This window comes from Indicator indicator, chromosome 7 (genome assembly GCF_027791375.1).
Source record: "Indicator indicator isolate 239-I01 chromosome 7, UM_Iind_1.1, whole genome shotgun sequence".
Classification (NCBI taxonomy): Eukaryota; Metazoa; Chordata; class Aves; order Piciformes; family Indicatoridae; genus Indicator; species Indicator indicator.
Window position 1 is genome coordinate 19879821 of NC_072016.1, and position 13311 is coordinate 19893131.

The window sequence follows — 13311 nt, forward strand, 5'->3', positions numbered from 1 at the left end:
TACTTGGATAAAGGGTTGGAATTCATTAAAACTACACAAAACTAGGAGTTTAAATCTGATTTAATGAATAAAATTGCCTCTAATGTGCTTGACACATTAAGTGTGTTTACATAAAATGTTTTACACTTAAAAACTTACAAATGAAAAGCAGGAGTATAAACTGTAAATAAAGAATGTAATTTTTTTCTTAGATATTTAAAGATTTACAAGTAACATAACTCAGCCACTGATCCTTCATTTTATTTATGGGACAACAAGCTTATCTGCCTTTAAGAAAAACTAATTCCCAGACTATTTCTCAGCTTTCAATGAGACAGTAAGTGAAATAAGCTCTCGATTCAAATGAAGTGAATGAACTGTTTTCTCCACATCTACAGAAGAAACAAATGCTATCAGACTTCAGTTGATCTCTTTAGCCTTTACATGAAACAGATATAATGCTTTGGCTGACCTACAGCATAACTATTCTCTGACAAAAACAAGGTTCAGGTTTAAATTCAGGCCTAGAAAACAAAACAGATTGTAACCCAAGCACTGTCTCTTCAAGGTGAAGCTATCCTGGTACTTACATCCTCCATAAATTCATTCTGTAGTTGAAGGGCTATTCATCCCTTTTGCCTTTCAAGTGATTTGAATATATCTATGGTTCTGCAATTACCTGTCTTAGCAAACTGGTCCAGCAATAAACTGACCCAGAGAAAGGAGCTTCTGGTCAGATCAGATTCCTAAAGCAAGTTATTACGTTGCTGGAGTGGGTTATAGCCAATGCAGAGGAGCTGGTGGAAATAGGCAGATGGTAACAATAGATATATCCTGAAGTTTATTTAGTCTTTGGAGGAATTAAAACATGTCTGGAAGGAGACACAACAGTTACTGAGCATCTACAACTTGAAACATTAAGACCACCATCAACTCTGCACATCCAAGAGAAGCCAAACACAACTACTGAAAATCCATCATAGGTTTCACTACTCTTAAGATGTTTAGCTGGGATCATGTCACAAAATGCAGATAAAACATGCTCCTTTGCTAATGTTGAAGTCTGACACATACATGAAGATGGCACAGAGGCATCTAGTAAATGGACCACTCCAGAGAGATTTAAAGCAGTCCAAACACTGTATGACTAAGTCTCATTCCAAAATACTGGAATAAGTAGTATAAGCACTTGGCTCCATCTAGAGCAAGCTCTTGTTGCCATGTCTGAATCCAAACTCGGCAGAGTACTATGCTAACCTGCCAACACATTTATAACACTGAAAAATGGTATGGCCCTACAGATGAATGTCTTCCAAAGCTCACTATAGAAGGTGAAAAGGACTACTAAAGAAGGTAGTTAGCATTCTATTTCCCTCCACCTAAGTCAGCAGATGTTGGAAGGGAGCCAAGATCCAGCTTTTCAAATTTTAAACTCCATCTGCTCCTTCACATGTATGACAGCAATGTCTTCATCTTCACTGGGGTCTTGCTAGGTCTTAAGATAACTCCTGCTAAGAGCACACTGACTGGTGGTAGACACAAGAAGACCTAAAGTCAAAGCATGGACAGAAAAATTCAACTAAGTTGATATGATATATAGGAGGAAGTTATTTTGGAAACTGTCATTGCCAATTTGCTTAAGAGAGGGAAAGGTAGCAAAGCTAAAAAGTGTTACTGCATGTTTCTATGTACCTCTCCTGGACCACATAAAAAAACCACAGACAATACTGTGAGCACAGCACTTATAAAGGAGCCTGGACACAATTGCTTTAATCCAGTTCAACTAAACATGTTCTGAATGTAGCCAGTGCTGAACATTAAAACCCTCCCAAATCTCCTGGATAGTCACACAATGGTGACAAGTATAATCAACCACTGAATGTCAGTATTGTTCCACACCAAGGAAGCCCGAACATATGAAGGTGATCAGCTATAAAGCTTAAAATAGTTCTCTGTACATGTTAATATGGATACAATAGCATGTTTGTTAACAAATATAAGACTAATTCCTATTAAATGCACACAAAGGTGCATAGGAACATTTCAGCAGAAGAAGCACCAGGAAGACTTGGTCATTTTCAGAAGACTTGATCTATAGCCTACTATGGAGAAACTATTCAGGACTGCAAGTAGCTTTCAATGATACCCTGACAAAGCATATCAGCAAGGTGTGACAATGTTTTTAAGCCGTAGCAGGTTTTCTGCAGTTAATGCTCATACAGATTATGTTGATCAGAAATTACTGTACCTGTCACAATGTATGTTCAACAAACACACCCATGCAGCAGGTTGAGATAAACACTACCTAAATACAGCACTTTGTTCTGTTGCACCCACAGCGAGCTCCTGGTGCATGAAGTGGCTGTGTTAGCAGGGCCTCTTCTTTGGCCACAAGTTGCAATTAGGATATTAGACCATGACTCAATAAGCAATCAAGAGAGGACATGGGTAGCCAGAAAGGAGTGTTGGACTACTGCCCCAGGGACTCAACTGCCCCAGGCTGCTCAGGTACTGGCTGTGTTCATACAAGTGTTTGTATGGTCTCAGTGAATTGGAATAGCAAACTGATACAGGGGAGTATGTGTGGCAGATGATGGGTTTACACTCTATTTGTGGAACCTGAGCAGTAAAATCCCACCTACCTGTCTATTTTATCTTCTGGGTAGGAAGGCAGAGATTACAAGATTTTCCATGACAAATAATTATTCTGCTGTTAGCATGAAGAGCTCCCTTCAAGCCCTCTCATATACTCCTTACCTCCCTTACAAGTTTTAGCAGTACACTGATTAGCTGTTCTGGAAAGTCAAAGCTCTCTCCTTGCAGCATAAGTATAGAGCAGGCAGACCCATGGGTACAAGCCCTGCCCTATCAGTCAACAAGCAGCTCAGCTGGTATGCTTCACAGCACTGACTGTAATGGAGAAGCTCTTAGAACAGTGGGGACATCAGTCTGTTATACACAGGACTAATTCGATGTAGCCCACACACCATCAAGCAATTGGCACCAGCCATTTAAAGATGGATTTCATGTTGGATATCTTACAACTGGTAATACTACAAAAACATCTTATGTAAGCTATTATTTAACAAAAATTACTGACAATGCTCTTAGTACCGAAGACCTTCCCACTAGTCTATTTTTCAGTGGCAAACTTAATTTCAGGCACATAGACATACCTGAATTAATTACCCCGTACCCTACCTTCTTCTATCTCAGCAGAACATTAGATTTGCAAAGACTAAAAGGATTTAAAAATGCTGAACATTAGAAATCAATTTAGTAACAGTAAGACTCCTCACACCAATAGGTCAAGTTAATACTTGTGGCCAAATAGCAAAGCATGTTAAGAGCTATAGCACTTTGAGGGTAAAAGTCCTGAATCAGAGTTCATACATTAAAAAAAAAAAAAAAAAAAAGTAGCAAAAGTGTGAGAATACCTGTGAGGCAAAGTACACATATACCACCTTGATATGGCAGCAGCAAAGTACTCCATGTAAAATTCTGAAGGTGTGCCTCTTTCAAAAGGACATCCCTCCAATTTCTATGCTTTTAGGCCTACCTAAGAAGCAAACTGAAGACATACCTAATCATTTGCATCTTTAGTCCAGAAAAAGCCATCTAAGCTCATTTTTAGTAAGCTGACAGTCTTCCATACAACTGACTGGAAGGTATCTTACAGGCACTTCAGTAAGCAGCAGCCCAGTAGCAGTTTTACAGCTGCTTCTCTGTCTTTCCACCATTGCTCTGACACAGGAAACTCCACGATTCTTCGCAGTTATTTCCGTCCTACCAGAATTTTAAGTCCTCATAGAACTAAATATTTTAACTGAGGCACTTTTTTTTTTTAATTAAATCTGGATTTTGCAATGTTACTATTTTGTCAGTCTCTCGGAACAGAAACATCTGGACTGAAGTCACACAGGCTCACCAAAGAAAAGTGGAGCTCACTGGCTAGAGGGAGATGTGTGAGCATGGGAAAATGACTGATTGCACATCACGCTTATCCTTAGCTACAATTAAGTACTCTAAAATAATGCAGAAATACTATTACCAGCTGCTTTCCATAACACTGAGCTGAATTACAATCAAAGCTCTGAAAACCAGGAAGTGAGGAATTTATCACTGACCTCTACAATGAGCTTTAGAGCTAGTAATAATTAGTGAAACTGGGTCAAAATGGGACCAACACTGGGAAAGTATTCCACAGCTTCCATGTTCCCTACATTTGATGTAGATACTCTGAAGGGTGGAAGGATTAGTGGGAGCGGACTGTCTGAGCCTGTGTTATGAACTTATGGAAAGGAACTTCTAGTGATAAGTGAATGGAAAGTAATTAAATGCCGAAAGTAATCTGGAGGAATACACTAAGGTGGGCAGTTTTATTTCCATTTTAAAGCTAGCATTTTTGTAACAACCAGCAGGTTGGTAGTTTAGCTTTTTCCTATAAATTCAAGATCTATCAAAAATGCAGTACAGATGTGTGAAAACTAGACAACCTTTGCTCCCCATCTACCCAGCACCACTCACCAGCTCTTAAAACAGCAACCCTAATGAAGACAAGTCCTATTGAAAGACATTTTCGAGACAGCAAACAGAGCAGCTCCTAACATATGTATAACTGGGTGGACAAACCTGACACAGCATTAGAAGTTGTGATTAAAACTGATGTACCTGGAAGCCCCAGATCTTACTAAAATGAGAATGCTCTGCAATGCCACAGTTCTTGTAAAATTCCCATCATCGTTAATATATCTTACTGCTTAAGTATCATTAATCATTTTACTGAGAAGATACGCATCTGCACATTAAAGTAAACCCATTTTTGCAGCCCTTCTTAAGAACTGCCTGGTGTCCCTCTGTTAGTTGTCTGTATAACTACTACGATGCATATTTGATCAGCAAGATCATCCTTGTTAAAGACTAAACGCTTCACTTCCCAGATGCTCAATATACATTTATCTTTACTCTTATTTAAAGCACTGTTAGTAACTTTCTGGAATTGTTTTCAAATGGATATAGTCCTTTGACAATACTTGGAAGTCATCTTAAGTCAATGTTTGGTATTCATGACAAAATTTTCAACTTCTCCCATGCTTTTACCAATAGCAATCTGAGCCTGCACAGGAATTTGCTCAGCATTTCCTTTACTGACTGATCAGGTTTCCAGTAATATATTTGCTTGGTGCCTCTGCTCAGTTTAGTTCCAGTATAAATCTTCTAATTGCTGGCATGATAGTTCCATCTCCTGTCCACAAAATGATATTAGATCTTGAATAATACAGTAATACTAGATCCTAAATAACTGCAGTTCCCTTTGGGACCTTAATAGCAGAAAGCTTTGCTGTAAAGCCAAGAGATTCTTAGAAAAAACCCCACATTAAATCAATTGGAAATTCATTGCTAAAACTACATTTTTACATTAATAAGGAACATTTCTAACACAGCTTACATCCAGATTGGACACTTCAGGACTACTAAGAGACCACTCAAGAAATTCACTCTGTGAAAGCAGCACTGAATAGAGAGGACCAAATGGACACATGTAAGGTGGTATCTTTAGTGTCAAGGTGATCTTCAGGAACAGACTGGTAATTAGGCTAATATTCCAGCCAAGCCATGGAGAACTCTGTACAACAGGATTCAATCGTAGGCTGTAAAAGCCTCATCTCAGTAGTTCTTTGGGAAGATGTTTTCCACAGTGCTCTCTCAAATCACTGTTCCAGGAAGTCTGATGGGCTGGAGTGACAGTCCTACCAGCTTTACACTGCTGTTTTTCAGACTCTATTTTAAGAGGCACTTGAGGTTCCAGAAAGGACAAGCACAGTGGCAAAGAGCCATGCACTACTAAAATACTTAGATCAAAGCCAGAAAGTATCATTGGAACCCTGCTGTAAATGACTGCTCTTACTAATGTGTATGCACTCTGCCACTAGTCAGAACGCAGACAGCAGAAAGATGTATAATCATTTTTTTGTCTTCCATGAGTGCGGAACAGCACTCTAATTCTTCCACCTATGACTAAAATTAGGGTTCTGAATAGCAAGTCTTAAATAATCTAAGAAGTTCCGGTTATAAAGAAGCCTCTAATGCATTATATTGCAGAAGTATGAAAAAAATTTGTTTTCTATAGTAACTAAGCTTTGAAAGCTATATAGGAAGCTATAAGTTGGGGGGAAATAAAAAGCAAATAAGAGGAACGGATATAACATTTTAAAAAGGTTTTATTTGGTTTCTTCACATTAGTACAGCCACAAAGTACAGCTGCCACTACCTGCTATTCAGACCTCTCTACCTCAAGGATTTCAACTTGTCTTTCATAAGTCCTCATGACAGTTCTTATGCAGAACTGCTTGTAAGGAGAGCAGCATTTGAAAGAGTAACTAGGACTTGGCCGGTACACAAGAGAAAATTTCATTTCTGGGCAAGAACAGCAAAATTAAGCATCAGAGGGTATGGAGTGGTCTTAAGGTTTAATTTGCCATCTTCAAGGAACATTCAGGTATGTGCACATAGACACACAAGGATCTGCTGGCCTCATTTTTTATTTTTGCAAAACCAGGTTTGGTTGTGTTTCTGAGTTAAAACCCAACACACAACAGATTAAATCTCAGACATCTACACTGAAACACTATTCTGACTTTTTTTTTAATAAATAAGTTGTGTACAATTCAAACCTGCTGGGAATTTTTGTGGTTTTTTTGTTTTGTAAAACACTGATTCCACCATTTTACCTCTTACATGAGTAATTTAATTTGCTTGTGCTTTTCTTGCAAAACAGCTTTTCCTTTCACATACCACAGTCTGCCTCCTATGAACACGAATTTTTATTATTTGAGTATGATCTTTTGCCTGGTTGTTTATACAATAGCTACATTAACAGTGAAACTATTCCTCCAGTTTGATCAGTATCTAATAGGCACAAATCACTCATCACACTGAAAAGATGACAAGTGCATTGCTAGCTCAAGGATGATTAGCACTGAAACAGAAGAAGGGATAACCTCCACGTCAAGCCTGTTCAGCCGCTGTACAGGGTAGAAGTGATGTGCAATGCACAATGATGCATGACAACAGACTGATTTCCTGCACTATACTATGCAAATCTGCATTCAGAGACCCTTGCTAATTAAGCAAGTACAGCGTGATCACAACCATCATACAACAGCGGTGCTGAAGAAAGGTTCAGATAATCTGGGTGCTATTCCTCCTACAGCCCCCTCTGCCGCCCCGCGGTGTGCCTTTGCTGCAGGTTTTGTATATAGCCTTGGACAGCAGTTCCTGCATCATCCGTCCTGCAGGTCCTGTACTATTTCCCCTAAAAACTAAACTAAATGACCTCCCTGTGCACAATCCCTCCTTCTCATCAATGCTTATAATTTTCGAGAGTGATCTATGTGGATACCCCGCGGACTGGAGGATGGTGATGAGACTCCGGTTAGAAGGCAGGACAGACTCTTCCTCGCTCCACCTCAGGTCGAGGCCCTGCACACCTGCAGCTCTGACAGGCACCCGCACCGGAGGCCGGAAAAGCAGGGGTTTTAATTAAACATGGGACTAATGTTGTATTTAAATGGACACCGAAAACCCGAAATAGACAGAGGTAAAACAGGCAGCCTCCGGTTAAGGGGCATTCTCCCACTCCCACTATAGCAAAGATGCCACCCCTGGCCGACTCCAGCCACCCCAGAGCTACCGGGCCGGGCACAGGCGGCTCCCGCCGGGCAGGAGTTCCACAGCAACCACCGAGGGTCGCCCCACGGCGACCATCGCCGCTTCCCCCGAACACGGAAACCAACAACCCCTCGCCCCTCGGTGAGGCCCAGGCTCCCCTACACCCCACGTACCTCCCCCGACCCGGTGTGGACCGCTCCCGGGGCAGCGGCCAAGATGGCGGCGAGGCCCGGCAGCGTGCGGGGCCGCCCCTCAGCGGAGGCGCGGGCGACCGGGACGCTGCCTGCGCTGAGCGGCGAATAACGGGCTTGCTCCCTCCCCTCTTCCCTCAGCCCCTCTGCCGAGGCCAGCTGCCCATCGCCTGCCGACGTCCCTTGGCCTCCGACAAGGGACAGGGACTGTCTCCAAGCGGTAAAAACATCCGGGCGGGCGGCACGGCAGCGCAACAGATGGACAAAAGCGGCAGGCGGCTTGGTCTCTTCTCAACCCTCCCCGTCAGGCACCCGGCGCGGCCGCCTGCCCCACCACCCCCGCCCCCCACGGTGGCGGTGCCGGCGCGGTTGGCGGGGCGGGACGGGTCTGGTCAGGGCGAGGCGAGCACGCCGCACGCTGCCCAGCGCGAAGATGGCAGCGGGGGAGCCGCAAGCAAAGAAGCTCAAGCTGGAGCAAAAGCAACTCAGGTAACGGGTGCCGGGGAAGGGCTCTTCTTCATGAAGAAGCCCAGGCAGACAGCAGAGGGTCGCCGTATGCTGCCGGCGCTGCCTGCGGTGGAGGACGAGACACAAGACCGCGGTGCGCGGTCAGGGTCCCGCCGGGAGCGACCCGCCGGGCTGAGCTCGGCCGGGCTGGCTGCGGTGCGGTGTGGACGGCCCCGCGCCGAGTCCGCGCTCCCCTCCCGGCGGCGGCGAGCGCACGTGGAGGCGGCCGATGCGGTCGTCTTGCTGCGGTGCCGCTACGTCCGTGTGCCTGCTTCCCTTGCTGGCGGCTGCTCTGAGCGTACCCCAGTCCGGTGTCGGCGTTTGCCCAGGGGTGCCGCCGGGTTGGACGCTTCGCAGCCAGGGCCCTCGCGTTGCCGAGGGTTCGAGATCGGTTAGCGCCAAAGAGCTTCTGAGTACCTGGATGAGGTCGTGCGGTGGAAGTGAACACTGCCTGCAGCTATGCCTCCCGCTACTGAAACAGCTGGGGCTGTCACTCCTTGTTGTCCGTCTTTGAAACTGTGCGCTTGAGGGGACTCTGCCCCGTCAGACAGGAATTTAATTATCCATAAATACTCCTTAAGAGATACATTTTCTGCAGGACACGTGGAATATTTTAAAATGTTTTAATATTGAAATAATCTGTGCCATTTGCTATACTTCCTTATTGGTGTGACCTCTGTAGTATCGCTGACTGAATCCCGTGTGATTGACGGCCTGCACAGAAACACGTGATGTATTTTTAAATGTCATAGCAGAAAAATACAAGGTTTCTCAATGTAGGAAGCACGGTCAAAACGAGTACTGAGAGAGGTATAGTGGAGCTTTTGTTGGTGCGATTTCTGATTTGTTTTCTTGGGATTATGTAATTGTGGAATAGCTGATCTCCTTCAGGTATTCAGTATATGAAAACCATTAATTACATAAGGCTTGAGAGGTCCAAAGTTACCTTGGCAATAACTAATGACTTGTTCAAACAGCATAAAAGAGATGAACTTTAGTACTGAGATGAGAACAGTAGTTTTTGGTACTGATCTTACTGAACGAATCCTGTTTGTCAAAATCAGGGTGCTTGCTCCTTTGGCAGCTGAGTGACTTTTTAAGTCTAATAGTAGTTGATAAACTCAGTTGCAGATAGTGGAGGGGGAAAAATGTAACTGAGCTCTGAAAGCAAATAAACGATAGGCAGCAGTGTAAGGTTGCAATTAAAAGACATCAGTTATTTCCATGGACCTTAAAACAAGGTAGGATGAGAAACTGGAAATAGCAATTTTTGTTTTTATAAAGTTGGTTAGAGAAAACTGCATTTTACCTGCTTCAAGCCTAAATATGAAAAAATAAAAAAAAATCTGAGAACAGTATTAAAATGACTTAAAAATGCAAAGGATGGAATGGAAGGCCGTGTTGACATGCTCTGATAACAACTGAAGAAACTGAAAACAATGCTTTTCTAAGGTTTGATAGCTAAAACACGAGGAATGTTGTTAGAACTCGTGCACTCTAGTTCTATTCCAAGTTATTTCACTATGAAGTATAACCTAGACTCCAGCTATGTTTTGTAAGAGGATGAATGCCACAATTAACTGGTGATCAGATAAAGTTAATTGTGCTGTGGGCCACAGGTTCGACTTGTGGAGTGAGGTGGTCGGACTAGATTTGGCAGACCTCTGCGATTGTTTGAACATAGCAGCAAGAACATGTTTAACCAAGTGCTGCTGTGGGACTTTGTCCTGTGTTAAAAGCCAGCATAGAAAGTAACAGAATGGTTGAGGTTCCTTGACTTCGTACTTGTGGCGAGGTTTGGTTGTTGATACACAGCACTGCTACATATGCTCCACAAAAGAAGGGAAAAATTATTTGAAAATGTTGGGAGATAATAATTTAATTTATGCTATGTCAAGAATTAGTAGAGTATCCCTTGTTCTTGACATTCAAATCTGAGGCTCTCCAGCATCCTCAAAAGACCACGTCTAATGGACTTAACAAGGATGATCTGGTACCTTACTTGTTCTCCTCTATGATATGAACCGGAATCTTTCTTGTGGCTACTGAAAACTATTTTAATACTAAAAAATTACATTAAAAATTTTCAATTCCAGTCTGTAATAAAAGCTGTACCTTGTCAGCAATAACAAATGTTGCCTTCCCTTATATATTTTTTGTAATTCTCTCTCTCAAAATGGCACCAGGAGTGTTTCATGGATACATATGGGGTTTTTTAGTCCTTTTTGATCCTTTCAGGCAAAGGAAAGCAAATATTGCTCCCTCATGAGGTAGGCAGTGCTGACCCGGTTCAGCTGAAGTTGTTTCAAAGCAATATGGGATGGCTGGTTTTGCCACCCAGTGAGCAGGATACAAAGCCTGAGACCCAATCTAGTGTTCCCAACAAAACAGCGTGTTGTGCTGACATTAATCTGCTGGGCAGCAGGTTTTGCATTGTCTTTTTTCATGGTTGCAAATCCTCACTAAAACCCAGGGGCTTTAGGCAAGGCCATTAATGCCTGCTGCGTTGTTTCAGGCTTCTGACTACATCTCTGCTGTGTGAAATAAAATATCATTGTGTTTAAACTCTACTGTTTGAACAGAAAAGAGGCTTGCAAAACTGCAAATGGCTTGTTAGTGAGTGGTAGCGTCAATTTACTAGAAGCATCATGAGGTGTTTCTTTAGAAGAGAGTTTACTAAGGATTTGTGTCCTTTTCTATTTGGGGTGATTTTTATCTTGAAGTCTGTGAAAACTGCAACCAGACTTCCATTAACAGACTGGTAGAGTTAGGAAAGAATTTGGACATTCTCCCTAGAAATACTTGAGCTTATATGTACATGTCTGTATAGAAATATGCATGCATTCCTGGTTAATAAGTGGACAAACTTGTGAAATCCTCCACTGTCAAGTCCCCTTCTGCTGTATTATGGCCTTCTGGCTATTCTGCAGCTGTTGTATTGATTGAATAGTCATGATGTAGTTGGGTGGTTGGACAAATCAGTTTATCTACATGAAGACAACGTAAGCGTTGGTCAAATACTTCATACTAAAAGTGCAAAGTACAATATTCCTCTTGGATTACTATTAGATATTTCTTTCTTTTCAGAATAAATTATCAAACACTTTGGGTAATTGTTATCAAAATCAGTCATTTATCATTACTCTTCCACTAAATTTTAGACAGGTTGGTAGTGATGAATAAAAAATATTGTTCATTTCATGCATTTTAAGTTTTCTTAGTAAGCTGGCTTTTCATTTAGCTTATTTGTTCATCAGCTCTCTACAAATGAAAGAAGATTCTAAGTATTTTAAATTAGCTATTAGAAAGCTTTCGGTTAGAATTTGGTAAATATTTTTTTAAATTATTATTACACTCACTTGCTGTTTGTATTTATTTCATGGCTTGTGCTTTTCTCACTTTCCACTTTCTCTGTCTGCAACTATGAGCAGCTTTTTCCGAGTGAGTACTCTTGATGGCCTTTTAGTACAAAAATCTGAAACTCAAGCACCATGCAGTGTTTGCTCCCAGAAGAGTAAAAGCAGTACATTTTCTTCAGATGTACTAGGCCCCTCAGAAAGCAGACTTTTTGAGGAGACTAGTAATAGACTTTGCCAATTGTGTTTTGTTTAGGGCATAATAGAAGCAACCTTCCCTTCAAAGTGTGTTGTCAGAAATATATGTGATGACTTGCAGCCTGGATAGTACCTTGTTCTTACAGTTCAGGCCTTGTTTCCATTGTTCAAATGTGTAACTCTCAAATTGCTGTTTAGGTGGACATGTGTCTTCACCTGGCCTTTGATGTAATCCTGAGGGATTTCTCACAGCATTTGTCATATTTCCACAGTTTTGTGTTCTTGAATTAGAGGGCTTTGTTTACGGTGTTTTCATCCTTTTAATTAAAGTGATTCCTTGCTTTATGGGAAGGAGTATAGCCTGAGGAAAGAGGAGGTGTTGGGAAAGCTCTCTCTGCTCTGAACCATGAGTGTGGCTGGTGTCTTTTTCTTCCATTATTAAAGTTACCTGCAGCCCACCTGGCTGGAAGAGTGATACTGACAAACAATGATAGTTTAGACACAGTAGTCTTTGCACATACTCTGACTTACTGTGCCGCTTCCCTGAAGTCAACAGGACTAGTCTTGTCCTGACAGATGCTTGATTATCTGTGGGAGGGCAGCCAGTGCAAATACACCTATTTCATCATGAATCCTGAAGTTCATCTGAATTTTTCTGAGGTTCACAAGTTACTTCTTTTTAGCTAGTGAAACAGCTTGCATAGAATTACTCATCTAATTTGATCTACTAATATTACTTATAAAAAGACAAGGAAAATGCCCAGGAAGTTGTCTGGAGTGAATGTAGAAATAGTTCAATGTGGCATCAGTGCAATAATGTGAAAGGTGCATTCTGTAGAATGAGACTTTGGTTTATTTTCTTGTTGCTGAGGTATATGTCATGTGGCAATATTTGAAGCAAAATTCTGGCTTGTGGTTCAAGGTTGTATACTGAATTTGAGTAGTTACTTACACAGGCATGGTACACAAACATTTCACAAAACTAGTTTCAGGAGCAGGGAATGGGTTGCTATCTGAAGGTCATTAATAAGTATTTGCTGGCAATGTATTCAAAAACCCTTATCTTCTTGAAAAATAGTAACTAGAACTTGCAGGTACCATGTGAACACCATGTTTTCTCAATGCTGTTGATTTTTTTTATTTACACAAATTGCTTTTTAAAGAATTTTAATTTACATATTAGCATTATTTATACAATAAATACCGAAGCATTTTGTGTGAAGGAGAGAAGTCGTCGGGTATTACTCAGAATTCAGTGAAGGGAAAGGGATTTCTTTCAGTTTTCAACTGTAATCGCTATAATGATTATTTGAGCACAGTTGAAACTGTTCCACTCTTGAAGGATATGGTAGATATGGTAATAAAAAAATACTCGTTGGATTTATGCTACCTTGGGATTTCATTTACAG